This window comes from Lepidothrix coronata, unplaced genomic scaffold (assembly GCF_001604755.1).
Source record: "Lepidothrix coronata isolate B3197 unplaced genomic scaffold, Lepidothrix_coronata-1.0 Scaffold61, whole genome shotgun sequence".
Lineage (NCBI taxonomy): Eukaryota > Metazoa > Chordata > Aves > Passeriformes > Pipridae > Lepidothrix > Lepidothrix coronata.
In genome coordinates this window covers 3,788,233-3,815,843 of record NW_016690241.1, presented here as the reverse complement: position 1 = coordinate 3,815,843, position 27,611 = coordinate 3,788,233, and the positions used below count along the sequence as shown (strand labels likewise).

The following is a 27,611-nucleotide window of genomic DNA, read 5'->3' as shown; positions in this document are numbered from 1 at the left end:
TGCACTAAATTTATTTTATTTCCCATCCAACCCTTATTTTGAGCCTGTGAAGGGGAAAAATATTTGCTGCTGAGGAGGTCAGTTCCAAAACCCAACACAGGTGAACAGCAGTGGTCCAGCAGTGCAAGCAGAGAGTAACTGTGAAGGTGTTTGATGCTGCCTACTAGCAGTGACAGAGCAATTTGCAGGGTACACAAATCAACGCAGAAGGATGATTTTGGTTAAGATGAAAACATAATGCTCACTAAATCTAAGGATACTGATCACTGTTGTGATTTAAGTTTCTTTAGGACATTTAGGGGAGGAATGTTGATAACAGGCATGAATGTAATTAATCATTTCAGTCAGGCCTCCAAAGTCCAGCATTGTTCAATATGCAAAGTCTATGCTCTGTCTGGATTTAAGTGATGGACAAGGATACGATTTATTCTGCGAATTCTCTGTAATACTACATATATCTAGTGTCAAATTCCTCCAAAATTATAGGTCCAGAAATGTAAGTCAGGGCTGGCTGTGCTTGGTACTGGACTAATTCACATTGGCAGGAGATATCTGAGTCTCAGAGCAAGCAAAGGTTTTAATAACCAAGCAAGTTGAACATTGTTGACCAGCCAATAGTGACTGACACCTGCTGAGCACTCACCTGCCTCTTGGCATGGGCTGGTGCAGATTTGGTCAGCCATGTGAGAAATTTTGTCTCCGTCACTGACATATTTAGTTGCCCATCTTCTGTAGCACCAGAGAATACCCGTGGAAGTCAGAGACCCTATTACACACATATCGACTTTAATAGGCCAGAACCATCTCATTCTTCCGTCCAATAAAAATTTTCCTGCTGTTTTATTCTTCCCCAGCTGCTGCCATTTTGAGGTGCAAATGAAATGACAGATGGGTGTTTCTCCTGTCATGCGGGAAAGTGACTTTGGACAGCTTAGGTGGCAGCACTGACAAACTTGAAGTGAGCATGAATCTTCCAAGAGAGAAAAAAAAATGCATGGGACTGAACATTTTAAAGTTCACTAAAACGTTTAATAAATATGCCATTTCAAAATTATAGCAAGAGGGCAACATCAACAAACATCGATGTAAGCAATGTTTCTTCTTTAAAAATGACAGCTGCTGGAGACATGCAAGTAAAAATTCTCATGTGTATTATTTTAATTATGTTTAAGCATTGTAGCTAAAACTGAAACATTACAATACGGCATTGGACATGAAAAGATAAAGTGTGGGATTTCATGTGATTTGAAATATGTAGATTTATGGAGCTGTTTAAGATTTTGAATATGAGAAGAAAAAAATGTTGTGATATACTAGCAATGCTACTGTGTGTAAGAAACAAGAGATAAAGAAAAAATTTGCTAAGCAGTATATATCTATTTAAGGAATAGTGGGCAAAATTGTATGCATCATGAAGCTGGAGCCACTATAAACAGCTTTTCTGAACCTCTCACTAGCGAGAGTTTATTACTTTAAAAAAAACCTGCAATCATTCAAACACAGAATAGTTAGGAAATAGTATGTTTTTTAAAATGTCAGAGCCCTATGGCAAGGGAACAATAACTAATTATTTCAGAGTGTGGTGACTTATTCTGTCCTGTTAGATACTCCTTTTTACTTTTCTCCAGACAACATGAAATTATATGCTTGACTGATACCCAGCTCTTAAAAGGCATGGCCATTATTATATATTAGCATTATGTTGTCTACAATGTGATGCTGTGTCAAAGGAAAATATAATTTAAACTGTATTTTTTTCACCTCCCATCAATAGTAGATGTTTCTCTGGGATGGAAGTTTACATTTATCAAAATACGACTCACTTCATGAGGAAGGTAAGTGCATTTTTTTATTTTTCTCAACCCCTACCCCAAGATAAGAGTTTTAGATTTAAAGGATACAATGACATATTAGAATAGGATAGCAATGATATTTCATTGGGCAACAAAATAATCACCACTGCATAAACTACAGCATGAAGCTGATGTGTACCTTCTTCTCCAGTTCATAAAAATTACCCCTAGGAAGTGAGTCTTTAGAAGAAAACTCAACTCCCTCCTTAAGCAAGGTGAGATTTAAGCAAGCAGTCTTCTAACTGAAAATTCTGTAGTTGATGTATATTCCTGCTTCTCTAGTATTTTTATGTTTAGCACTGAAGGTATAAGCCCAAGTCATTAATCAGATATTCCTGCCCCAAGAGTTTTTGGGTGTTGGACAGAAATACACTATACATGATAAAAGTGCTATGTAGTACATGGAAATGCTTGTATGGCAAAACTACTCAGTTTCCCTGGCTGCAGTCAAATTTGACATCCACATGAATGTAATGCTACTGCATATGCTGAGTGCCTCCAGCTCAGTCAGTAGGACTAATTGTAGTATGCTGTTTAGACTAAATAGGAGTGCAACTTTGAATGTAACCCATTTCACACACAAAATATTTTGAATCAATGACAAAAAAATACATAGCTAGAAACTTTCTAGTCCATCCTAGATAATATTTGCTTGCATTCATGTTTTAAAATATTTCATACCAACTTTAATTGGTTTCAATAAACCCAAAGAACCAAGAAAAAGCAGAGAATGGCCAAGTGGAAGACTGAATAATAAGCAAATATCAGCCTGACCACCTTCAATAGAAGCACACTTGTTCTCTCAAGTAGAGGAACCAACACTGTGCTTGAGAGAGCAATCAGATGAATTTGAGACAAGTTGCAGCACATTTTTCACATGAGCTCTCACATTCTTCTGAGACCTCTGCAATGCATAGCAGAACCAAAAAAGCATCAGAAGTTTTGTCATGACACCTTGCTGAAAGCAACAGGAAAGCTCTGGAAATTACGATGTAGCTGTCTTTTGCAGTCAGGAAGGGACATACAGAGTCAGTGTCCCAGTTCCTGGGAGGTATACTGCTTTAAAGCAAGCTGATTTTAATCTGCTACTTTGAAGTGGTTGGTTATAAACTGTTCACTTTCTTTCTTTGACAGAGACTGTGGAAAATAGAAGTACCTTTTATTTGGAATGGAAAATAGACCTATTTTTTGTTTTGCTATCCGTTGCTAGATGAGAAGTGCAGAAAAAAAATTTAGGACATCTCATCATATCTTGGTGGCGTAGCAGCCCTGCCAGTGCCTCTCTTTTCAGTTCAAATCAAAAACTGAAATGCAAAGAGCAGAAAAATAGTAACATTTCCTTCTTCCAGCAAGAGACCCCAAAAGGACTGTAGGAGGTGTCAATTGCAGAGAATACAGAACAGCAGACCTCTTCAATAGCCCATATTTTGAGAAACAGAGGCTTGAATTTCAAAGTCAATTGTTGTGCTATATAGCCTTGGTATCCCTTCATGTTCTGTCACTTCAAGTTATTTGTACTAGAAATAATGGGCTGCAAAACTGAGGTTAAGGAAAGGCTAGATACTGTGTATGACCTCTAGTTTGTCCTTGTACCACAGGTTTATCTGAGAAGTGAGCCAAACAGCCAGGGAATAAGGAAGAGGATAAAGTCATAGGAACAGCTGTCTACACTGGCTAGCCTGTGGGGGAAGGAATTAAAAAAAAAGCAATAGCCAAAAAGACATAGGGGAGAGAATAGAGAGTGAAGAATTCTAGAAAGAACTTGAAAGAAAACTCTTAATGAATTTGTGCTCAGAGTAGGCAGTTGCTTTAGTGAATTTGGGCACAATATTCATATTAAGTTTTAAATTGCTTATCTGGATATTGTGCTAGTGCCAAGAAAAGACTGATAATTCTCACTCTTCAGAAAAACATACTGAGGTTTTTTCTAGTTTCTAAGGTGTTTGATGCAGAAAGTGTGACACTAGCCTTAGACTGTGCAGATTTCTCAGCAGGAGAGATTTCTGAAGAGAAAGGAACACTTGGAAACTGATTTGACAGGCAGTTTTTATTGTATAAAATTAATGGCAGCTGTTTGAAGCTGCTCATGTGTCTGAAACATTAAAAAACCCACAGCTGAATTTTTGATCTGTGAGCATAGAAGATCAAAAAGGCATTACATTTTTTCCATATGGTTCCAAAGTGTGGAGCATAGCCACTTACTTCCATGTATGCATTTTAAACCCTGTTTGTAAGTTAACCTTATTTTTCCAGATTTTCTGGAAATAATTTTGGAAGGTACTATAACTATTCTGTTACAGCAACTCAGACCTCACTTCCCCCCACAATATACAAAAAGGTGCCCTCTTTCCAATTTTTTATCACCTACAGTGGATAGATTTCATCCTGTCATGGATAAAGACTGTATCTCACTATACTTTTACTCACATATGGGCAGATGTTGGTGCTACTGTGAGCCCCAAGGCTGCACTGCTTCTTAGTATAAAGTGATACAGCATTGAAAAATGAGTTCTTTCATCTTGTATTTCTTTAGTAGATTATTTTATTGTGGTGATAAATTTGGAACAATGAGATTATTTGATTAAACCTTCTCAGTCACTGCTGAATGGACTACCCTCCTTGTAGAATTAATAAAAAGGCCAAGACACCTCATTAACATGCTTGGTATTGAGCTGGATTGGCAGCAGTGCAGTTTAATCCTGCCAAAGGGCATTTGCTGAGGAAAGTCAGAAAGCTTTTAAATCATATTCTTAAAGGTTGAGTCAGGAGAAGATGACCTTGCAAAAGCTGTATTCCTGAACTGTCCAGACTTCCCCTCAGCCCATTCATGCTAGAGCTGCTTAGTGCATGGAACAATACGTTAAATAGTATGGCTTCTCCTTGTGTAATTCAATGCATCAGACTTGATTTTGCTGTGCATGCTGATTGGAAAGCTAGATAGAAAAGCTTAGTTTTGTAAAAGCCACATACACTAGCATCCTCTAGCAATTTTTTTTTTTTTGGTAGCTGAAAGTATACTAGCATCACTCAATGGTCTAAAAGTAGACTTTCACTTACAATAGTTGATAAAGACGCACCACATCACTTTCACCAGTGCCTCGCAGTCTTTATAAGCAATTACAGCTCATAAAGACATGGAGAAACTGGATGAAAAGCATGTGTGTATAATCATACCTATCAAAATATCACAAAGATCAAGATTAATGTCATCATTATTGCTTCAAATCATGCATCTATGGCACATAACTACATTTACTTTATTGTCACGTAAATTGCGTTATAGTTCTCAGACACAACAGCCTATAAAACAGATCTCAACCTTCTGGCTTGGAAACGCTGTTTAGATTATTTACTCAGACATGTAGAGCAAATGTCCCAGGTAGTTAAAATATTCTTTACAACTGGTTGTCTAGATGGAAATAGGCTTTTCGTATGTAGATACGAGCAGCTGCATTTCTCAACAGAAGCAAGAAGTGCTCCAGTAAACTAGTTTCAAATCATAAAAATTTAAGGCAGAGTTATTCACCAAGCTCAATTAATCTATTTCAAGCTGGTGAAACTTCACCATCTTAGTGGAGTTGCTCTCAACATCTAGCCTGTGAATTCACAGGTAGGCTCTGAAGAGTGGCATGAGTTCTGTGATTGGTCACTTTGTCATATTTTCAAAAGAAATGTGGCTGCAAGAAAATTTTATTGCAAGTGTCTTAACTTCTACTTTTGTTCAAGTTAAGCATGTAAAAACATATCAAAAATTACTAGATCCTTGTGTTCCTTTCTTGATAGTGTTTCTTCTAACGTGCATTTTTATATTGCTTTTTCTAGGCTACCTTTATTGGTTTTGAGCTAAAGGTTTTCCTTATATGTAGTTTTTCCTTTGCTGGCTCATGCAAAATTCCTATTCAAGTAAAATTAGAGGAATGTGAGCCATGTGAGCAACATGATGAACAGGAGGCAGTATGTGGAAAGCAAACTAAAACCATGCATATAGGTAAGAAAGAGATCACATAATGCTTAGGTATCTTCATTAAAGAAGGGACACTCACCTTGACTATCTCAAAATACGGATATTGTCCCTGAAATACTAATCCAGAGACAAAAATTACAAAAAGTTATCCTAGGATATAGAACTCCATGGCACTTCAGGAAATGACAGTGCTATGTGAGACTGAGGACCTGTGAGAAAGACTGGGGGAGAGACATTCTTCAGGCTACTGTGGGTTTTTTAATTGAGTATTTGGCTATAGAGATAAGTAAAAATACTAGCCTTGATATTCTTTGGTTAGAATCTGTATTAGAGAGAGAAAACTAAGATATTGCAAACGTCTCTAATAGGATTTTTTTAATGCTTGCCAGAAATATCAATTTTAGTTGCATCAAATAGCTAAAAAAAAGGAAAAAATTAAAATAATTTTTTTTTCTCCTGCAGTTGAGATTTCACACATTAAAAAGTTGATAAACAGCAATTTTTTATGCTTTACTGTGAAATGAAGAGGTAATTTTCACCCTTTGTATCGCATATGGGATTTTTATATTGCTTTCAATGCATTTTTGTAAGCATTGGAAAGGAAACAAAATAGGCCCTATAAAACATAGCCAATGTTACTGCCTGAACATTGAGCTGCAAATAGTGTTTTGTAATCCTCCAGTACTCATACACATATATATCAAGAGTTTTAGCCCTCAACTGCTACTAAAATTAATGTCTTGTAACCTTAAATATATTTCTCTACTAAAACAAAACAAATCCTCATCACAACAGATTTTAGCCTGCCTTTTGACACCAATTATGGACAAAAATTTTATTTATTCCTTTCGTTGTCATATCTAAAAGGGCCTTTTTTGTGGCTTCTCCTCACACCTGCTGCATCGTCAGTTACTATGATACTATTCAAGACAAAAGTCCACCCACACCATGCAGTAACTGAGATGGTCATGCTGTTCCACATGCCTCAGGTTCACTTTGACTGCGTTAGTCCATAAATAGTACCTTGTCCTTGCAAAGCTGAGTAAGAGCTCCCTTCCCTATCTCCTCCAATAGATGTGGATGTTCTCTGACTTACTTGGTATAATACTCCTGAATATTATACAAAAGCAGAGATATTGTAGTGTACAGAAGCAATTTTTTTAAGGCTAATCTTAACAGCCAAATTAAAAAAACCTGAACGAAATATGCAGCTCTGCTCACAACTTTTTAGAGATACACAGCAAACATGGAAGTTACAAACAGCAGTTTTTCTGACATTGTAGTAATCCATGGACTAGCAAGCTACATTGGCTCTGGTATATCTCTCACTAAAGATTAAATATTTCTCTTTCTTCTGTGTTTAGTAGCTTTGCAGAATGTGCTTATATTATTTTAGTATTGAGATATTTTATGAAAGTAGGACAAGTAAACCCAAAAATTCTACAAAGTAACTGATGAAAAGTTTCCATTGATTGAAGCAAGACCTTTAAATTAAGCTGATGAAAAATATTTGTGCTTATTTAACAATTTGCCAGTTAGTAAATCCAAGTAATGACTTTATTAGACCATTGTACAATTAGTAAGTAGACCTTGCAAAACAGAAAACAGCAGAAACAAGAATATGTGCAAAGAAAATATGCTGCTTCACAGTTCTTCCAGAGTGCATTTATACTCCAGAGAGAAAATCTTCATGGTATTAAGGGAATCTGTATCTATCATGACAGCACACCACCAGATCATATTCAAAGGTTTATGAAAAATCCACACTCACTCCCCATGAGGCAGCCTAGGAATGGAAGCTATTTTTCAGGCTTGTGCATCAGCAGCATGAACAAAGTTTCACCATTTAGGAGACACTGCTTTATAGTGGAAAAAAAGGGGGAATTTTTTTCACTTTCTCACCTATTTTATTCTCATGAGGCAATAGGACTGCACAGGCTAACATCACTTTTCCTTAAGTAAGCAGATCAGATTAAAAATAGACTGGGTACGGCAATAAGATGCCATCTTTACAGTTTTAAATCTGGAAGTAGGGCAAAGTCTCATATGAATCCCTTACAGCGATTTGTTATGAGAAAGAGACAATACATGAATTTTCCTGTTTGCCTGGGACAGGAGGAGGGGCTTACATCTCAGCAGAAAACATACAGGTTCAATACTAAACAAAACTATCCTTACCAAAACAACGAAGTGCTTCTCTTAGGCGTGTTTGCTGGAGCCTCCAGCGTTATGTGAGTAGCTAGACACACATCAAGTCATGGATTCCATCTTGTCCATCCCTTCTACACAATGGTGACATCAATCTCCATTGTTCACTGGCAGCAGCTATTTCATGTGCCAGGCGAAAATCACGCCGGTAAAAACAATATCAGATTTCTAGAGAAGTGTTGTTGCAGTTGCTGCTGTTATTCTATTTAATGTTTTGTATTGCATTAGTCAATAGGTACCTCATTATTTGCAGCCTCCTTGCTTTTTCCATTTTATTACATTTTAGTTGTCAAACAAGATTCAAAAGAAATAAATCCTGGAACTGGTGTAATGATTTGTTTTCCTTTTTCCGAATGTCCATTCTCTGGTTAAGAATGAATGCTTTTTCCACTCCCTTCCAGAGTCACCATCTCATCTGATAAATTTTAGTTACTCTTGATACTCATGCCTTACCCATGAATGTTCATCAGCTCTATTGCCTATGAGCCAGCTCAGAGCTGCAGAGATTATTATCTGTCATGCCTTTCAGAAATTCGTTTTGTAGCACTAACTTTTGAAAAGATTTTTTGCTGACATTTTGTAAAGTTACAAATGAAGCGCAAACGAGATTGCAGCCTGCGATGCAAGGGAGTGTTAGGGCGAAGCACTGCTTGCCTGCTTCCATGGCTCCGATTTCACCACATAGAGTCACAGAATATCTTGAGTTGGAAGGGACCCACAAGAATCATCCGAGTCCAACTCCTGGCCTTGCACAGGACAGCCCCAAGAATCACACCATGTGCCTGAGAGCGTTGTCCAAACACTTATTGAACTTTGGCAGGCACATGCAAGAAGTAGTCATCAAAATGACAAAACAGAAGCAGCCAATCACAACAGAAAAGTAGACAGTACCAAGAAAAAACACAGCATCTCCTCCCGCTACTCAGAAGCAGGAAAGGAAATTTTGTGAGGAAAAAAAGCCTGAACATCTTTGAGAACTCAGATTAATATGGAATCTAAATTGCTGAGCATCAGACAAGAAGGTATAGTTTTCCATCAGTGGTAACAGTTATCAGCATGTCATTTTCTTCTAAAGTTCAGCCTGACCTCTATTATCTTGTTCTACAATAGGCAGAATGGCTGCAGAGCACCCTCTTATCACCTTGGGGTCTACCTGACTGCAGGGGTTTGCATCTAGTGCCACCTGGATTGTGGTATTGCTTGACACAGACCAACAGGACATGCAAATATACACTGAGAGACCAACTAAACTGATTTACAGAAAGTACATGTACATATGTAAAGGTGGGAAATAAAACCTTTCATATGGCTATGACCAATTTTTTACTGAGGATAAAAAGGTAACGTGCAATTATGCTGTTCACTTGCACTAAACATATATTTTTAACTTGAGGTTAGAAAGTCACTCCTCCCCACTTCATTACTTCACCTTTCCTAAGCACCTGTTAATTTTGTTTGGTTTTAAGTTAATTACCCACATAGACTCAATCATTGCCAGTGTTAAGCAAAAGGCATCAAGAGCTGAAGGGAGGAATAGGAAAATATCCATGAGAGTGAACTGTGCGATTCTGGAATATGGAACTGTCCAGTGCCAGCATATACATGTTCTTACCCTCTGTTAGTGCCTTCCCAATAAAGTACGTGTGTCTGCATACACACACACTTATCTCCAGATCATGGTATTGATCTGCTCATTCTCCAAGCTGCTGTACCAGCTGTGGGCCCCACTGGAGGCTGCTGACATAGGGAATTTTTACCATCTTCTGCAGGAACATGGCCAGGCCCTAAATAAACAAAGAATCTACCTGTAAAGATGTACCAAGAGACTTATTGTCCCTCCCTTCCTTTACCTGGTATCAAACTTAAGCATTAATTTTTTAATAGAAGGACAGTTTTGTAGTCTCTATCCTCTTTGATCATCCAGGAGATTTTAAAAAACAACCCATTGGTTCCCTTCCTTTTGAAGTTGTACCCAGCAGGATCATTAGCAGTAGATAAGCAGACAGATGTAGTGCTCAGTATTAGGTTTCCACGGTCACCATAACAACATTTAGTAGGGATGCTGAGCTACTATCATTTAAAATGAGACTGACAAGTGCTGCAGAGTTGTGGGCAGGTGACTTAGCTTTTGTGTGCAGGCTGTTCTCTCCAGCAGCAAGCCAAGAACCTGGAGAAGGACCAAACAGGAGGCTAGAGCGTTCTGGTGCATCAAAGGAGAGTTGGTAACTTTCAGCTCTGCTCGTCTCCTGAGAAGAGATGAAACTTTGCGGTCCTAGGTCATTCATTTTGCAGCTTCTAGTTCTGGCTGATTTGCAGCTTCTGCTCTAATTGTCGAGCTGTAGAGAAGCTTCTGCAAACACTTGCCTTCTCTCCCCTCTTCCCTCTACCACCCCAACTTTATGGACCATGATTAGATGCAAATGTAATGAGCTCAGTTCAGAATTTGAGAGTCATTTATGCATAAGCACTTCTGTTAGATTTTCCTTTTCTAAACATAGTTTGAGTGGAAAGTGGTAGTTGAAAAGTAATATAAGAGAAGTTTCCTTTTTCTCGAGAAACCAGATATTTAAACTGTGTTTAATTAATTTCTAGGCAATTATAAACATTATCAACGTGAATTAACAGTCTTACCTTATCTGCAGCAAGATAACATCTTGTCACACTCAAAGTCATAAAGCCATTGCAGTGACAGCTCCTTGATGGTGAAGTGCAATTATCTTCCTTCATATTGGTTGCTTAGTTCTAGACTGGCAGGCAATATACGTTGGGAATCAAGTGCCTGGTTAAAACTGCAAAAGAGTTGTTTGCAATATGTATTTTAAGTTGAGCTAAAGTGATTCCTAAATTTCTATCCCATTTAAAGACAAACAGTAAGAGATCCCTGAGGTGTGACACTGGATGTTTTGTGGCAGAAGCTGGTAGGAATTGGAAGTAACCTGCATGTCACTGGTGCTTCTATGATAGTTTCTAGCTGAGAATCATTTCTATCTAAACAACATTTCTCTGTGCTGTAGGTAGCTTCATCTTTATCTTTTATAGTATGACAGTACAGCATAAGATAGAGATTTAATTGATATCACCAAAAGTTTGTGTTTGACATGTAAATGAAAGCCCGACTCCTAGTTCTGGCATTTAACCCGTGACACCCAATGAATGATAGTGAAGCTTCAAACATGATCCTTTTACTGGAGGTTACAAACTCGAAAATCCATAAGTAACAGTCTACACAGGTGAGCTCACCTAATATCAAAGACTTGGAGGTAAGAATAGTTTGACATTCCAACGATAGCACAAGAGTTTGCTGTCAGGAAGAGCAGGAGGGAAAAAGAAGACAACCTTAATTTAGGACTTTCTTGCCATAATAGTATTGGCAATGTTATGCTGAGTTTATGTAAAGCATTATTTGTAGTGACAGTGGACACAGGCATCAAAAGAGAAGCCTGGTGGAATGAGTTTTGGTGCTAAATAGCATCAAGACATTAGGCTATCTCAACAGACATAAGTGAAAAATGACATTTCTCAGAGTTTGGAGAGATTCATTTCAGAGCAGCCTGCAGCCTCCAGGTGGTGCAAAAGCAAGGCTTTGAACAGGTGATTTTAGCGCAAAGCTCCATGCAGAAGGTTCTGCTGCTGCCACACTTTGCCACACCCAATTACTAGCACTTCTTGTCTGTATAATAAAATCTATTCATTTGTTTCCTCCTCCCTAGGAAGGTGCAGCAGAGAAAACACGTGATGAACTCTTCCACAGCCTCTGTTCTCTGTCCCTCTGTGCTGCTCATGAGGAAGGAGGTAGAGAAAATCGGGAGTAAAGTTAAGACTAGGAATAAGGCAGAGGTGAGGGTAAGGTGTTTTAAGATTTAGTTTTTATTTTCTCATGATCCTACTCTGATGTGATTGGTAGTAAATTAAACTAATTTCCCCAAATCAAGTCTGTTTTGCCCATTACAGTAATTGGTGAATGATCCCTCCCTGACCTTATCTCAACCCACAAGTCTTTTATTATGTTTTTTCTCCCCCTGCCCAGCTGAGGAGGGGAGTGATAGAGCAGCTTTGGCAGGCACCTGGCATCCAGTCAGAGCCAGCCCACCACACTTCTCTATTTATCCATCAACACAAAAGAATTTTGGTATTGAAGAGTATTGAGCTACTTGAATTCTAAGAATTGTTTTGCTTGCTAATACATCAAGGCTGACATTGACACATGCATACTCTTCAGTAACAGGGAGAAAATGCATTTGAATAGAAGGGAAAGCAGATCAGACTTTGCAATACTTTCCAAAATACCACGTCTAAGCTAAACGAGGCATTATCAAAATCTTATAAAAAAATCTAACAGCATTTCTCTCTTCTTGCCTTCTTTGATCAGTTGTGAGGAAATTAAAAAGGCTGTCACTGATTGGCCTTAGCACCAGAATCCTTTTGAGATGAATGATGCAATTTACACCTCTGAAAACGTTTGGTTGACCATTCAAGCAGTCCAGAATATCATCTTTCTCCAAGTAATCTTTTTATAGTTGTCATTTATAGATATCAATAAATGTCAGAGATGTTAAGTGGAACAATTGTTCTATTGTAGAAAATGCAACCTATAGAGAATTTTTTTTCCTAACAAAACCACATAACTTTTCACTACTCTGTTCTGAACTGGAAACTCAACTATTACTCTGTGGGTAGAAAGATTGCATTCAGATTCTGATTTTTGAAGCATATTAGCTTAACAAATTAAGTGTGTCCAGTTCTGGGCCCCTCAATTCAGGAAGGACATTGAGGTGCTGGAGCATTTCCAAAGAAGGGCAACAGAGCTGGTGAAGGGTCTGGAGCACATGTCCTATGAGGAGCAGCTGAGGAAGCTGGCGTTGTTTAGTTTGGAGAAGAGGAGGCTCGGGGGAGATTTTATGGCTCTCTACAACCACTGAAAGGAGGTTGTAGCCAGGTGGAAGTGTCAGCCTCTTTTCCCAGGCAACTAGCAATAGTCTTAAGCTGCACCAAGGGAGGTTTAGGTTAGATATTAGAAAGAAATTCTTCACAGAAAAGGTGATTAGACTTTGGAATGGGCTGCCCAGGGTGGTGGTGGAGTGTTTAAGGAAAGACTGGATGTGGCACTAAGTGCCATGGTCTAGTTGACAAGGTCGTGTTCTGTCATAGGTTGGACTTGATGACCTCAGAGGTGTTTTCCAACCTAATTGATCCTGTGATTAAAAAAAAAAAAAAAACAAACAAAAAAATAAACCCAGAACTTTGTTTCACCTATTCTTAGCAGCTCAGTTGTTAATTTTAATTAAAAAGCCCTGTTAAACTACTGTTTTGTAGTATTAAAGTGTTTATCTACTCTTCATATGAAATAGAAGATCTACAAATATGGAAAAGAATTTGGGCAGGTACTGAGGTTATGCAATTATTAATACTTGAGTTTAAGTCTTTAGTTTTTGGAAAAGTTTGATCAGTTACAACGGGGTTTTCATCGGAATTTTTCAGAAATAATGTATTTATAGATATCTAATACACCTTTTCCCAAGATAGGATATTTAGAAAATATAAAATCAGTTGCTTTTTGTGAATATATCTACTGCTGCCTATTTAGGACTACTTTAGAAGATGTACTACTATATTCAGCAGTAGTCACCTACTGCAGTTCATCATTCAGAAAGGGATGTAGGGAAGAGCTCAATACTCCATCACCTCACTTTCAATGCTATCTGGTGTCCCAGGCTGGCTGGGAGTTGCGTAAACATTCCAAGTGCCAGATAGATAGGATTATTGGGATTTGAAGTCAGGCATGTGCTCTGAGATCATTGAGAAGACAATTCATCTCCAATGCATTCGACAGGCTTCACAGGGTTTTCAGAATACTTGTCTGTAGATTATCTGTCTTCAGAGGTGAGAAAAAAAAAGGCACTATTAAATCAACATCAAGGAGATTGGCAATTTCACCTCCTGCTTTTCTTGAAGCATAGGAAGAGAGGACAATCCGAGAAACCAGTGTGCACAGGAAAATACAAGAAGACTGCAAAGCAGTTCCCTTTGTTGAGCTTTCTTTTAGAGCTTTCATAGCTCCACCAGACAAATCTCTTAATTTTGCAGTTCCATCAGATCAGCATTAACTAGTGCAGAGATCTCATTGACTTAACACTGCAGCTTGTAAGACACAGCAACATCTGTTTTCCAACCAAACTGAAGATCAAATGCGGCTTACCCAAATAGACACTTTGAAATAATGAATGAGAATGGGCTAAAATGGTTCCCTCAACAGTGATAAGAGAAACCTAGAGCACCTGCAGCTAATGTTGAGCACACAGATCACACGGCCAAAGCAAGCGATATTAACAGCTTTATGTTACTCTTCCTTTTTACTCTGGATAGGAGTAAAAACTCAAACAATAACCTGACAATGTTAGCAAGATATACATCACTCTCTCACTCCCACTTTTCCTCTATGAATATCAAATCCTCTCATGCAAAGAGGAAACAAGGACTTTAGAGTAAGCAAGTTGTCGCTAATAAGCAGTCTAATCTCATATACAATACAGTTTGAAACATCTGGGAGGTTCCTCCTGAGTAACACAGATTTTGCAATTTCCGTTTTTCCACATGAAACATCTATGCTTCAATATTCAGTATTCTGTATTACAAAGATACATATCCTAATTCTTGTTAACACAATGAATATTTGTATTGCATAAGCAACTAGTTATAGGTTCTGTGATCATGAAGAGAAAAAAATAGAGCATTCATATTTCTTGGTTAGACCATTAAAAAATTGTTAATATATTCCTCCTATTAAATCAGGTAAACCATAACACTAACAGCAGCATAACAGAGAATGTACCTGCTAGAGATCTCTGATTCAAAAGCTTTTATAGCTCAGTTATGCATTATGTATGTGATTAGTGGATTCTCTTTCCAGCTTAATCAAGCTTAACTGCTTGGACTGCAAATACTCTCTATTCTCAAATTACTGAAAACAATTATACAAGTACAAAGAAATTTCATTTAAGAATTATGTAACTGAAAGTAGGAATCAGCATTGATCCAATTAATGTTTAAGTTCTGCAGTTCTGTAACAGAAGCCAATTAATATTCAGTGATCACGTAAAACATCTTCCATAGAGCTAGAAATGTGCCTGAAGTCCATCAGCTTCTGAGGGGAAAGGTCACTAGAAGTACCTTAATAAGGGCTATTTTAAAATGAAGAGCTGGATGTCGTGGTTTTGCTAGTAATTAACAAGAGTTTCTCTACTTTCCATGAGAAATCCCTATCCTAGATTCATTATCAGTATTTCTTTTCATATGTCTAACAGAACTTTGGCATAAAATCCCCAGCCATAGCCCAGAAGCAGGCTTTTTCAGGGAATAGCTCCTCTGCCAGCCCAGCCTTTCCTTCAGCAGCCCTTTTAAGACTGAAGCTCCAGTCTCTCTCAACCCTCACCAGCAAAGACCTCATTCAATTTGTTCCCTCTGTCTTCCAGTCTCTGCAATTAGATGATCACAAAAGTAACCAAAATTACTTCAGCTGAAGCACAATTCCTAGTGAGAGTATTCAAACACAGCTCTTTCTACTCTGAAGATCATACCCTTTGGTAGTAAGTGTTCATATCGATGCATGAAATCCAGAGTGTATTCTGTGGAAACATAGAGCTAATTTTATTCTTTAAATTAAACTGTTCTTCAGAGAATATCACTGTTATGAAGAAAACATTATACTGTAGGTACAATTCCTACTAAATGTGTTTTCTCCAAGATAAGACTGAATCCCTTACTCATTAAGTATCAATTTGGTTTTCTTTTAGCCTTACTTTCTATCAAATATTTTATTAAAAAGCATTACATGAAACTGGTGTTATCATGTCATCTTGGTATCTGAACTGTGTTTTGTGAACCATGCTTTCATAGTTAAGCAACTTAAGAGGTTCAACACATTCACCCTCTGTAACTTAAAATTTTAAGTCTTGTCTGGTGTGGGACAGGGAGGGTTGTGAGTTTGTCCTTTCCCCTCTCACAAGTATATTTTATGGCATCTCACCTCAGAACAGGGCAGATTCCAAAACTCACTTAAATTGGTCTATGCTGAGGGGTGCTTTACTGTGATCAAAATATGAGCTTACATCCTAAAAGATCTTATGTTTGAGTGAGTGAGCTGACCTACCATAGGGTACTGTCCTATTGCTCACCAGCACTACAGCAAGATACCCCTGCATGCTTTGGGCAATGATGGACTCTTCTTAAATCTGTAAATTACCAGTTTCTCACTAGATTCTCACCAGGAATCTTCTTTGAGCTACATAGAAGGGAGAATGGGACAAGGTCATGTTTACTGATAGTAGACCTAGAAAAAGAAAGGACTAGAGTCCAATTTCACTGCTCTGGTTTTGTGTTGTCACATAATTACAGAGCTTCATTTCCTGCCTATAAATTGAAAAGCTCATTGCAATACATTTTTCCAACTATAATTGCATACCCATGTAATTCAATCCCTACTGTATTTTATACTGTGCATTAAATGAGTTGCATTAGAAAACAAACTCAATGGTTGTTAGTTGTTAACACATTTAGGGAATTAAATCAAGCTTAAAACCATTGCTGAAGCATTTGACACAAACCTCAAAGGCAAATCATACTACAAATCTTGATTGTTTACCCTGTTCTGTAGATCCTTATTGCCTCTTTGGGTAGGAGAGGGAGTGCATGCCAATTTACTTATACTGACAACAGTTTCTTAATAGAGTTGTGCACCTCTCATAAATAATTTTTTGTATGCACCTCATTAAATGTGTGGCAGGGGAAGTGGGTGGCTGGGGAGGCAGAAAAAAAGCCTCTTCTCCATGGAATCAGTTCCAAGGATAGCTTTGTCTTCATTTTGCTCCAGAAGGGCAGGAACTGACTGAGGTACTCTGCAGATCCAAACCCTCATCTGCAGATGTTCTGGGTCTCTGGACTGTGCAACATAAGGTCATGAAGTCCTAGCTACCCGTAGTCTAAATTTCAAAAGACAAATGTGCTGCCTGTGGTCTGGCAGGCTATTAAAACGAAAAAAAAAGCCTGACTCGCAAAACAGTTTAACAGAAGCAAAACATATACTCAGGCAAGAATATTTATTCCTTGCTGCCTGAGTATATGCAGTTGCCTCCCTCTAATCTTGTGAAAGCAATTATTTTATTCATTTCACATTATGTCAAAATTCCACTCCACTGCTTCCTGCTACGCAAGGGAGGTATAACCACTACGAGAGGGTCCTGAACCTCTGGGTCTTACACAGTCCAGTTAAGTAGAACTTATTTCTTCCCTTTCTAGTTCCCTCACAGTTTTCAGCCTATTGTCTTCTCTTGGTCTATGTGAGTTTGTAGGCATGTTCTTCACTGGGAAACATATCTCCTTTTGATTTCTGGTATAACTGACATAAAATGATAAAGTGGTTGGCATTCTTCAGGCAAACCCATGGGAAGATACTTTACTTAAATCAATTTGTACAATATTCAGAAAATACTAGATGGACAGTGTAGGGCAGTAAGAAAGATGTCAATTAGCTTGATACAATTTGCTTCTTCATCACATGAATCAATTATGTCTTTTTTCCTAGATCTGTGCAATTTTTTGTAACCTCGACCATTATTAGAGCTTTATGAAATTAGGAAGAACAAAGGAAACCATAATGCTTTACACAGCATAAGCCATGACACTACAGGTGAGTTTGGGTCTCACAGATCCATGCAAACACTTTCTGCAAATTTCACAGCCTAACACTTCCAGAAGCACAATTGGCTTTCTGACAAAACACAGTCTCCCTGGTGAAAGCAAGACTTCATTTAATGATATTTAAAAAAACCCAAAAAACAAACAAAAACCAAAAAACAAAACCCAAACCTTCTTATTAAAAAAAAGTATAAAACAAGTAATATATCTTTAAAAGGCAGCTTGAGAAATTGTTTGTTCTGATTCATTTAAAATTTGATGCCTCGAAGTTGTGATTACAACTAATGTAGGAACCTTGCAATAGTAAGATTGTGTAGGAAACAGGGATTCATAACAAAGTATTCATTTCAACTGATAATTGCTGTGAGTCATTTCTTTTCATATCCAACCTTTAACCAGCGTGTATCCAAAACCCCAAGAAGCAAAGTTTATTTTGTACATTTTAAACAGGCAAACTAGGGAAAAGGAAAGACAGTTCCCTACACACTCAACTGCAGCGTGCCAACTACCAAGTTTTGGGAGTTGTTTTGGACTACAAGACCAAAGCAGAGGAAGAGGTTGTACACGAGGGCAGGCTGCAGGACCTACCCCAATTATTCTGTACTCACCAGTTGTCAGCAACTGGCAGCTTCACGAAACATGGTTCTGCTGATTACACTGCTTCTGAAGAGGGACTCAGAGCTGAAACCTCCCACCTATGGTCACACTGCATCTCCTCCAAAAGCCTTCACCTGCTGTGCTACCCAGCACAAGCACAGGCCTTTCGTTCTTCCCATAGACGCCTGCAGAAGCTTCAAATAAGGTCTCTTCAGAGCTCACTCTTCCCCAGAGTGCCTCGGACAGAGACACCCATCATCCCACCACCTAGCTCCAAATAAGAGGCCACAAATTAGCATGACTGATATTAGAGCAAGAGCATGTAGGAATTTCACAGCAGCAGATGGACCTCTGGAAGCTGCAACCCTTAGCTCTGTTAGGTTTGGCAGATGCAGGAGAGTCCTGCAGCTCCTGTGAGCCCCACAGCTGCATCCCAAAATATTTACGTGGATCAAGAACTTCCTCACTACCCCACAAAGAGCCTAAATGTGAGCTTTGGCAGGCAAAGTGCTGCCAGAGAACAGCAGTTTCAAGAGCAATGATCAGTTCACTCTGCCCTCTCCATGCCACTCAGTGGAAACTCTGGACCTCGTTTTTGGTTAGTATGAGGCACGTGGGGAGTTTTGCTTAAAATAAGGTCCCTCACCCTTCCCATGAGAGCCTGCAAAGGGTTCTCTCACATTTGTTTCCTACATGTAGATCTCATACGGACCCTTCTCATTTTTCACCCTTCTCTAGGACTGCTTTGAGAGCTCCCTAGTAGTGGATTCCTGCCTAACTGATTTGGGCAAAAAGATGAAATGGGCTCCTTTTAACCCTTTCCAGGCTGCTACAGTGGAAGAAAAGGGTGCTTGCACTTCCACAGAGGTTATGAGCTGTTACTATAATTGTATCACAAAATGAGCTGGTCTGATGTCTAGGTGTAAAGTGTGCAGGAGGCAGAAGAACTCTTTGTGGGCTGGTGAGGCTTATACAGCAATGCAGCATTCAGCTCCACTACTCCCATTTTTTTAAAGAATGTTGATCAAATGAATATAAAGAACTGCTGTGAAGTGGTTCAGGGACTGGAGCAAATTGGTCACTGCAAAAGACTTTAAGAAGTAGTTTATTTATTTTGTCCACAAAGAGCCTAAGAGAATTGACTACAGCACATAGCTATTTGCATGAAAAGAGGAAAAAAAACCCTAGTATTAATGATCTCTGTAATCCAGAGCTACAAAAAATCTCAAATGAGAAAGCTCATGTTTTAAGTTTGCATGAAATGTAATTTTCAAGAAACCACCCACAAAGGAAATTAATGTATTCTTTTTTTTCTTGGTTTAGTCTTCATTATTTCAGATCTTATAACTTGGTAGCAGTTTCTATTTTTTTTAATTAATATAAAAATAATTTTACCTCTGTGCCATCAATAAAAATTATCCTAAAATTATCCATATTAGAATATATATTTATTAAACACAGAAAAAATGAGGCAAGTATGTGAGCCTGGGTGCTTGACTATTAATAATGACTTTGGCAGAAACCCAATTTTTAGTATCTTTTTTAGAAAGGACCGTATGTTGCTAAAGACATTTTAGGACTAAGATGCAGGGCAGGCTAGAAATAAGCTCCTTTTCAGAGGAAATAGAGGCAAAGTCACTTTCTGGTTTGGATATTAATCAATTTATGGGAGATTCCTGGAGAGTCTGATAAAAAAGTTAATGGGTTTTCTCTGTGGCAGTTCTCCTTAGAAAGTCTACTGAATATCCATGGGGAACTTAAATCATCCTTCCGAATGCATTTTTAAATTTATGTTCTTGAAATATCTCCGTAGAGAAGGTATTCTGTATTAACTTCTCTAGTTATGACAATAGTTTCTCAAGCAGGCTACTGCTTTAATCTTTATTAAACTTTGTAAAGATTCTTTCAAGAGAGTTTAACTATGGTTGAAATCATGTCAGCTTTTGCATAATTTTACATGATCTTACCTTCTTCATGGAAGAAGGAGCCAGCAGCTCGGCTTCCCTCCCTCTGGAACAGCATGCTGTCCATCGTGGTGCAGGAGATGCCAAGGGTGGTAATGTGCCTTGGCTGAGGAGTTCCGTGGGGAGCCCTGGCCTCCTGCACAGCCAGGCTGGATGGAGTGCAGTGCAGATCTCTTCCACAACTGGTCTGTTTCTCTCTCTGAAATGTGGCTTGGCTACTTGAAAAAGCTGGGAGATCTGCAGGTTAGAAATGGACATTGCAAGTGCCCTCTCCTTTCTAACTTGGCCCCAAGGATCTGTACTTAAAGGTCCTTTCCTGCCTTCACATGAGATTTTCTGTGTTACTTCACAGAGAGCATGAAAAAGTCTAATGGGAAGTTCAAAAAGTGTGGTTTTGGGTGCTCCTAGTTCCTGTCTGACTTCTAAATCCAACAAACTCCAGCCAAGTGAATGTACTTGTCAGAGAGCACGGCTGTCACCTCAGCAAGCCAGCCTTTGCTCCCAGAAAGGGATGTCATGGGTGCCAACTCTTGATGTTCATCTTGGCATGATGCTGCTTCTAGAAACTGCCATAGAGAGACAGAAGCAAAAACACTGCAAGTCTCCACACCACCCCGGGGAACATCCTTTCTGTGTTCTGTTTGGCCAACAACCTGGCTCATAACCCGTGGCTTTGTAACAAAATCACTAAAATGGTATCTAAGGGAAATAACAGCCCAGCTCTGGCTCCTGGGTGTATTTTACCTATGTAGAGGATGGTCTTTGATGGCTCTTGGGAACATGAGAACAGGACAGGTGGATGCATACATGCAGTGCTAGTGAAACCTAAAAGAGAGCAGTGGTGGAATGGCAGAGAAAAGCATCTGTAGTCTTTGAAGCCTGGGATTTTGTTACATCTTTGTCTCTGCTCCTATACTAGATAAAACTTTAGTAATAATATTGTCCATTCAATTCTAAAATTCATGCTTCAGTACTTGCCCCAGTGACTTCATGCAACAGCACAATCCACCAGTTAATGAAAATCTGCATAAGGAAACATCAAATTAAAATCCCCTCTGTTGTACCAAGCATGCAAGAAGACAGGGCCATGACTGCATTGCAGGCGCAGGGGGTGCAGGCTGACATTTTTAATCTTGAAGCAATAACTACAAAGCTGTAGGTGTCTTTTAGTGGGAGATGACTAAGGTTTTGGTGTTAGGTTCTGTAACACACAACCTGGTAGCTGAAGGAAAGGCCCCCTCTGCCCCAGCTCTGAACAACTTGCTCAGTCTATGTTTACTGGATACTTTTACCTCCATGGCTCACTGCCCTGTCGTTACCAGCATCCCCATTGACCAAGTTGTGACAGGAGAGTAAAAATGATTAATGAAGCAAATTCTCCTTTTTTACCTCACAACGAAGTTCTGGATGTAGGCGTGTTTCTATAGTAACAATAATGTCCTCAGAAGAATTTGTTGGTTTATCTCCTGGATTAATTCTTTGGAGTCTTATAATATTTGGACTTTAAAGCATCTTTCTTCTCCACAGAAAGGAGATTGTTTTTCCCTTATAAGGACGATCCAAAATTAAATAACATATTGACTGGCATTTAGTATTGCTGAAATAGGGCGTTTTTACAATTGTATAATGCCAAAAACACCCCAAGCCAGCCCTTACTCCCCAAAATTAGCTAAGCATGGGAGGAATATATGTGAAATATGCTGAAAAGAATGGAGGGAGGGATGGAGGGACTGGTCTTTGGTAGAGCATGGCAACATCTCATGACAAGAAAGAGCGCAAAGGTGTTTTTCCTAAAACACAATCAGTCCATAATTAAGCCATTATATATACTCCAGAATACCATGTAGTATCTCTTTCATAGGATGCAGGTTTTGACAAACACTTTCCTTGTTTGCAGATGCATTTATACAGATGCTTAGTAGCATATATTTTTATGCCAATATTATATAAAAACTGCTTGAACTTCCAGAAACACTTGAAGATTCTTTTGCCATGCCCTGAAAACAGAAAAATCACACAATGCAGTTACTTCATGCTGACTCTTTGCAAGGGGCCCTCCATACTTGCAGAAGCATCAGTGTATTTCAGTCAGTCTCCACATTGTGCTGAAATTAGTTTGTGGCATAGAAGGTTAATGCTTTTCATTTTAAAAGAATAAAGATTTATTTTTCTAAAGATCTTTAGGACAGAATGTAAACTAAACCATCCTACTTTCAAGTGACTTTTATGGGTCAGTACAGTTTACCCACCCAGAATATGTGAATTTGATCTATGTGACACCCCTGTGCCCTTGCAGAACAAGGTCTGGTGCACTTCTGGGGTCCTCTGGACTGGCCCCAAGAGAAGAAGGAGGATAGGCTCCCTAAAACCTACTACATTTTGAAGTGATTTAGCCATGAAAACTAAACTTTAAAAAAAACTTTAAAAAAATGTTAGAGACTATTCTGGCCTTTATTTCTTTATTTTAAAAACTGTCCCAAAATCTGGACATGGCTCTGGGCAACCTGCTTTAGTGAACCCTGCTTGAGCAGGGAGGCTGGACTAGATGGTCTCCAGAGGTGCCTTCCAGCTTCAACTGTTCTGTGATCAGAGGGTTTTATTTTTTGCCTTGCCGCAGCTTTCTGCAGAAGCATTCCCACATATTTCAAAGCTGTAAGACCAGGCCAAGACTTCTTGTTACACATGCCCTTTTTGTGCAATGCTGGCCACAAGGGACAGAAGCTTGTCAGCTAGTGGGAGGCAAGCAGAGACACATAGAGATACTACAGAGGATATGTAGAAGTCACCAGGGAAAACACAATTCTCCTCATTACTGGAAAGAGCTAACATCCAACAGGCTGCAAAATGAGCAGCAGAGCTCTGGCAGATGTGCTATGTGTTTCTGTGGGACCTCACGGCTGCACTCAGGTAGCCCTGGGGCTGTTGTACCATCTTCTGTTCCTTCAGGGATCTGAAACAGGTACAGCAGAGGCTGAGGTGACTCATCAGGAGGGTTTAGAAGGTCTACCAGTCAGATGCAGTATCTTCTGATATCCTAGATCCTCCTAAAACACTGTTGACTTGCTCTTGGTCTCCAGTTTTCAATATCACATAGCTGTTGGTTGATTTATCTGAACAGATACATACATTGATAAATATACATATTTTTACCAACTTGAAAAAAATATCATCAAACTGTTGCATAATACCTGGGAATAAGCATTACTAATGGAATATTAACCTTTCCACTATTAATCAAGAGTATTAAACTTGCAAAGAAACACAGAGCAGTCAGAAAGGTGTAGTTTCTGAACATAGACAGCATTAATGCCTGAACTTGAACTGGGGCAAAAGAGCAGCTACAGCTGCAATATATGCCATGATTTTCTGCATTTTGTACTCTGTAAATACTTTGACTTATGCTCTGACAGTAGTGTCAGTCTGGGCAACCAAAAACTGTCATAATGAATATTAAGAGACAAGAAATCTGGGAAAGTGAAAAAAAAATAAAAAATTGTTCTCTTCATGGGAGAAGCACTTGCGGATATGGCAGATGTCAATGTCATGGCTGCTACACGTGGAGCCAAATAGCTCTGCAGAGGTGATTTTGCATACAGTTTTGGGACTAACTCCATGTAAGAGAACATGGAACTATTTGTCCTGGGTTTAAGTATTTTTCTCTTCAGATTTTTCAGGATAATGCTCAGAGACTGCCAATCACATTTACATCACCTCAAAGAAAATATAATTTCTGTCATGATTTCAATTATTACTTCCAAATATGCCCAATCCTCTATGTACTACTTGTTTCTAAACTGGCAGTGTGCAAGATTTCAGTCTAATAAACTGTTTTCTTCCTTTTCAGATCAACCTTTTTGGTATTTGAACCCAAGTACATAACAACTGAAAATTTATGAAGACTGAAGACCGGTTGAAAACTGATATGAAGGCTGAAGCCTACAGTATCTATCTGTTTCTTCACATGATTTGAGTATGTTCCAAGACTTTGGATTTTCCAGCTTCAGCATCTTTTGTGTTGGAGTCCATAAAATAGGCTGAAGAACTGTATTTGTTCTCAGCAGTTTCGTTGAACTGGAATACATGTGAAAGTTTCTTATCTCCTAAAACAAAGGTAATGTAGAAGGTGTATGTTATTTTTCTGTATGTAAGAAACATAACTATACCTATATTTTGATAATAAAATAAGGTGGGCAAGTGGAGGGACACATTCTCAATGACTATTCAAAGTATGGCATTCATACTGATATGGATAGAAACCTTAAGTACCAGTGAAATCCTGGGAAATAGACAGGTTTCTTCCTGAGAAAATAATCTATTTTCATTTGAAGATCTTACTGGCTCTTACTAGTATTCTTAAGAGTATTTAAGTATTTATTGTTCAATATACATGATCTCTATGTTATCTGTCAACTTCTCCTTGAGGCTTGAAATAAAATCAATGCTTTCAGCATTTCTTTTCTACAGGTCCATTTGCAACTTTGTGAAAAGTTATGGTGTGTTTTTTTCTCTCAAGACTATCCCAACTGAGTTTTGGGTCAAGCAGACTCTTTGGAAGGGTATCCCAGCTGCTTTTCAAATAGTGAACATCCCAGCCCACTTTGTCCTGAAATCTGTTAGGATCTAGCTTTGAATCTGGCTCTAACTGAATACTCATCAGCCTCTGAGGGAGTAGTAAGCTAACCTATTCCATCTCTTTTAAGGTATTAGAAAGCAAAATGCCAGAATTTTTCAGCTGTGAAGAAAAGCAGTTCCAAAGTATATGGCCAGGTCAAGGGTTTCAAACTGCCAACATCACATGCAAAATAAAGGACTATGTTACCTTTCTATTAATGGTGTTATTTTAATGTAACTCTTCCTTATCACGAGATTTTTCATGAAAACAGCCATTTATTCAAATAGCATTATATGAGGGAGGATGAAGTTAAAGAGCTGTGACAGAGTGAAGTAAAAAAAAAATTTAGAAGTCACATTATCAAAAGGAGTCTTCTATGACTCATTCAGTTATTTTATGCCTATATAAGGTCATACTTGTACCATATTTTCATTGAATTTCATTTTATAAAAATAATGCTTAATTTTGAGTGTAATGCATTCTGTATAAAGACCGAAAGATATTTAAAAGTATAATGGTAATCATCTGCCTATAGCACAAGATATTATACCTGAATGCATTTTATTGCCTTTCTTCATTACATTCTCTGAAGCAGTAGCAGGAATTTGGAGACACAGTAATCATCCAAGCAAGAAATAGAATAGATGAAGCAGTTGACTGGCATATCCTGAACAGTGAGGGTTGGGTGTTTTTTTTTATTAAGCACAGTTTAATTAATTTTTGGACTAATTACGTGGCAGTGACTTTTCAATATGATAAAGGTAGCTGCTGCACTTAAAAGTATTATACCCCAGAAAGTATAGGGGGCTGGAAAGTAAAGTGTTTGGAAATCAAGAAGTGAGAGAGTTGCTATTGCCCTTGCAGCTTTACCATGGTGTGCTTATATACACACTGTTGTGGGCAGTGGTATGTGTTCGTAGGCAGTGCTCTGCGCAAGACCTTCCTCCTTCAGATCATGGGATGAAGCTGCTTGCAGAATGAATCAAGGCTGTGCAAGGGGAAGGGCTAAAACCAACTCCTGTGCCCATTGTAGGAACCGGAAAGTACTCAGCAGATGAGTCAGAAAGGATGAGCTCATGGCTAAGGCAGATTAATTCTGCCCAGGATATAGTTTTCCTATCATTGCCTCAGTCACAGACAACTCTTTTAAGTGCCAGCAATCAGCAAATGTAACTCTGCACGCACTTGTAAGCTGCGTTTGGTGGGACCCAGGGCTGGTCCAAGAGCTAAGCTGCAGAAGGTGTTAGCACCCACGACAACAAGTGCTCCCAAAAGTCCAGGCTAGTCATACTGACCTAAGTGTTCCTTCAAACTGGAAAAACCCTGTGTGTAACAGTGTGCAGAGGTCCCTCTGTATTCAGGATTGCCCTTCCACATGTTTCATCAGTCTAATATTATGACTGTGAAAACACAGAGCTTATGGATTAGAGCTCTCTGGTGCCACAAATGTATGAATTTTCACTTTGAAGGCACTGATGTGTGCAGTATGCAGGAGCTGCTATAGTTGCTAACTATTTTGCTTTGTCCTAACAACACTCTAATCTCTAATCTAGCCTGAGACCAGCAGTACAATGAAAACCACCCTTAAGGTAGACCATAGTTCATCTTCTTCAGCTATTTTCCAGCATCAGTAGCCTCTCTGATGCTAGAAAATGCATTCAGATAGTATTACTCTTGCAAACCAAACACCGGCATATAGGAAGCCTTGGCATTGTGACAGATCGTGAAATTGCAATACTGTTGAGTTGCCTATAGGTGCCTTAATGTAGCCTTCATCAAATGGCACTTTGGGTGAAAATATGGGGACTGTACAACAACAAATTGCACCCCATGCTGCAAGATCTATAGTGCTCAAATGGCAAACTCATGTCAGATACTATTTTTATCTCCATGATTCCCTATTCCATACAAAGCTCTGCACAATCTCCACTGTCTTCAGTGGCTAAGGCAGGTTTATATAACCTGTAAGTCCAACTGGCATCTAGAGAAAAATAAATTGCATTTGAAGCTTTTTGGTCACCCTTAACCTGAATCAGAAAGAAAGATTATGCCTCCATATGTAGGTTTTTCTAGTACTGCTCTCTCATTAGTCTTTTTGAGAGTACACATTCTCCAGCTATCCTGAATGCAACCCTTCACATTTACAAGACCACCAAGTCTTTTAAGACAATGGAAGATAATGATCTTATTTTAAGGACAAGCAAACAGAGGAAGATATGAAAGCTGTCTAAAAACTTGGTTAAGCAGATGAAGTTCACAGCTCCTTACTTATTTCTTTGGACTGAAGTACCTAATGTCATTTTGCGTTAATTCAAAAAAGAGTAAATACAAGCTACAAAAATATTGAGTCCAAGATGACAATACTGGCAACATTATTTTTATAATAATCACAATATATTTCTAAAATAAAGTATTTTTGTTGTAGCAGAACAGTCCTCTGTTTCAAATCACTGAAAGGTGTATCAGCAATATTCATTCACCCTAGGAGCAGAAATCTGAGCTACATCATTGATTTCACTTCAGTATGTTCACAAAAGCAAGAAACTCTATTATGATTTAAAAGTTCTTTTCAAATGCAAACACTTTCATTTGAGAAACATTTTTTAAAAATATTATTTCTGCGTGATTCTTGTAGAATATTGTATGCATAATATTAATAGAAATCTTTACAGACATTTGGCTAATTTCAAATATGCTTTTCTTTTAGAAGGTGCAGATTCACC

General features: G+C 38.5%; 1 long non-coding RNA gene across 1 annotated transcript; it reads left to right on the top strand.

The window, feature by feature from the left end:
- Window positions 1–1,779: 1,779 nt before the first annotated feature.
- Window positions 1,780–24,550, top strand: LOC108498657. Its single transcript, XR_001875255.1, has 4 exons — window positions 1,780–1,835; window positions 11,736–11,868; window positions 17,603–17,707; window positions 24,121–24,550. It is a non-coding gene; the product is annotated as an uncharacterized LOC108498657 (long non-coding RNA).
- Window positions 24,551–27,611: the final 3,061 nt, after the last annotated feature.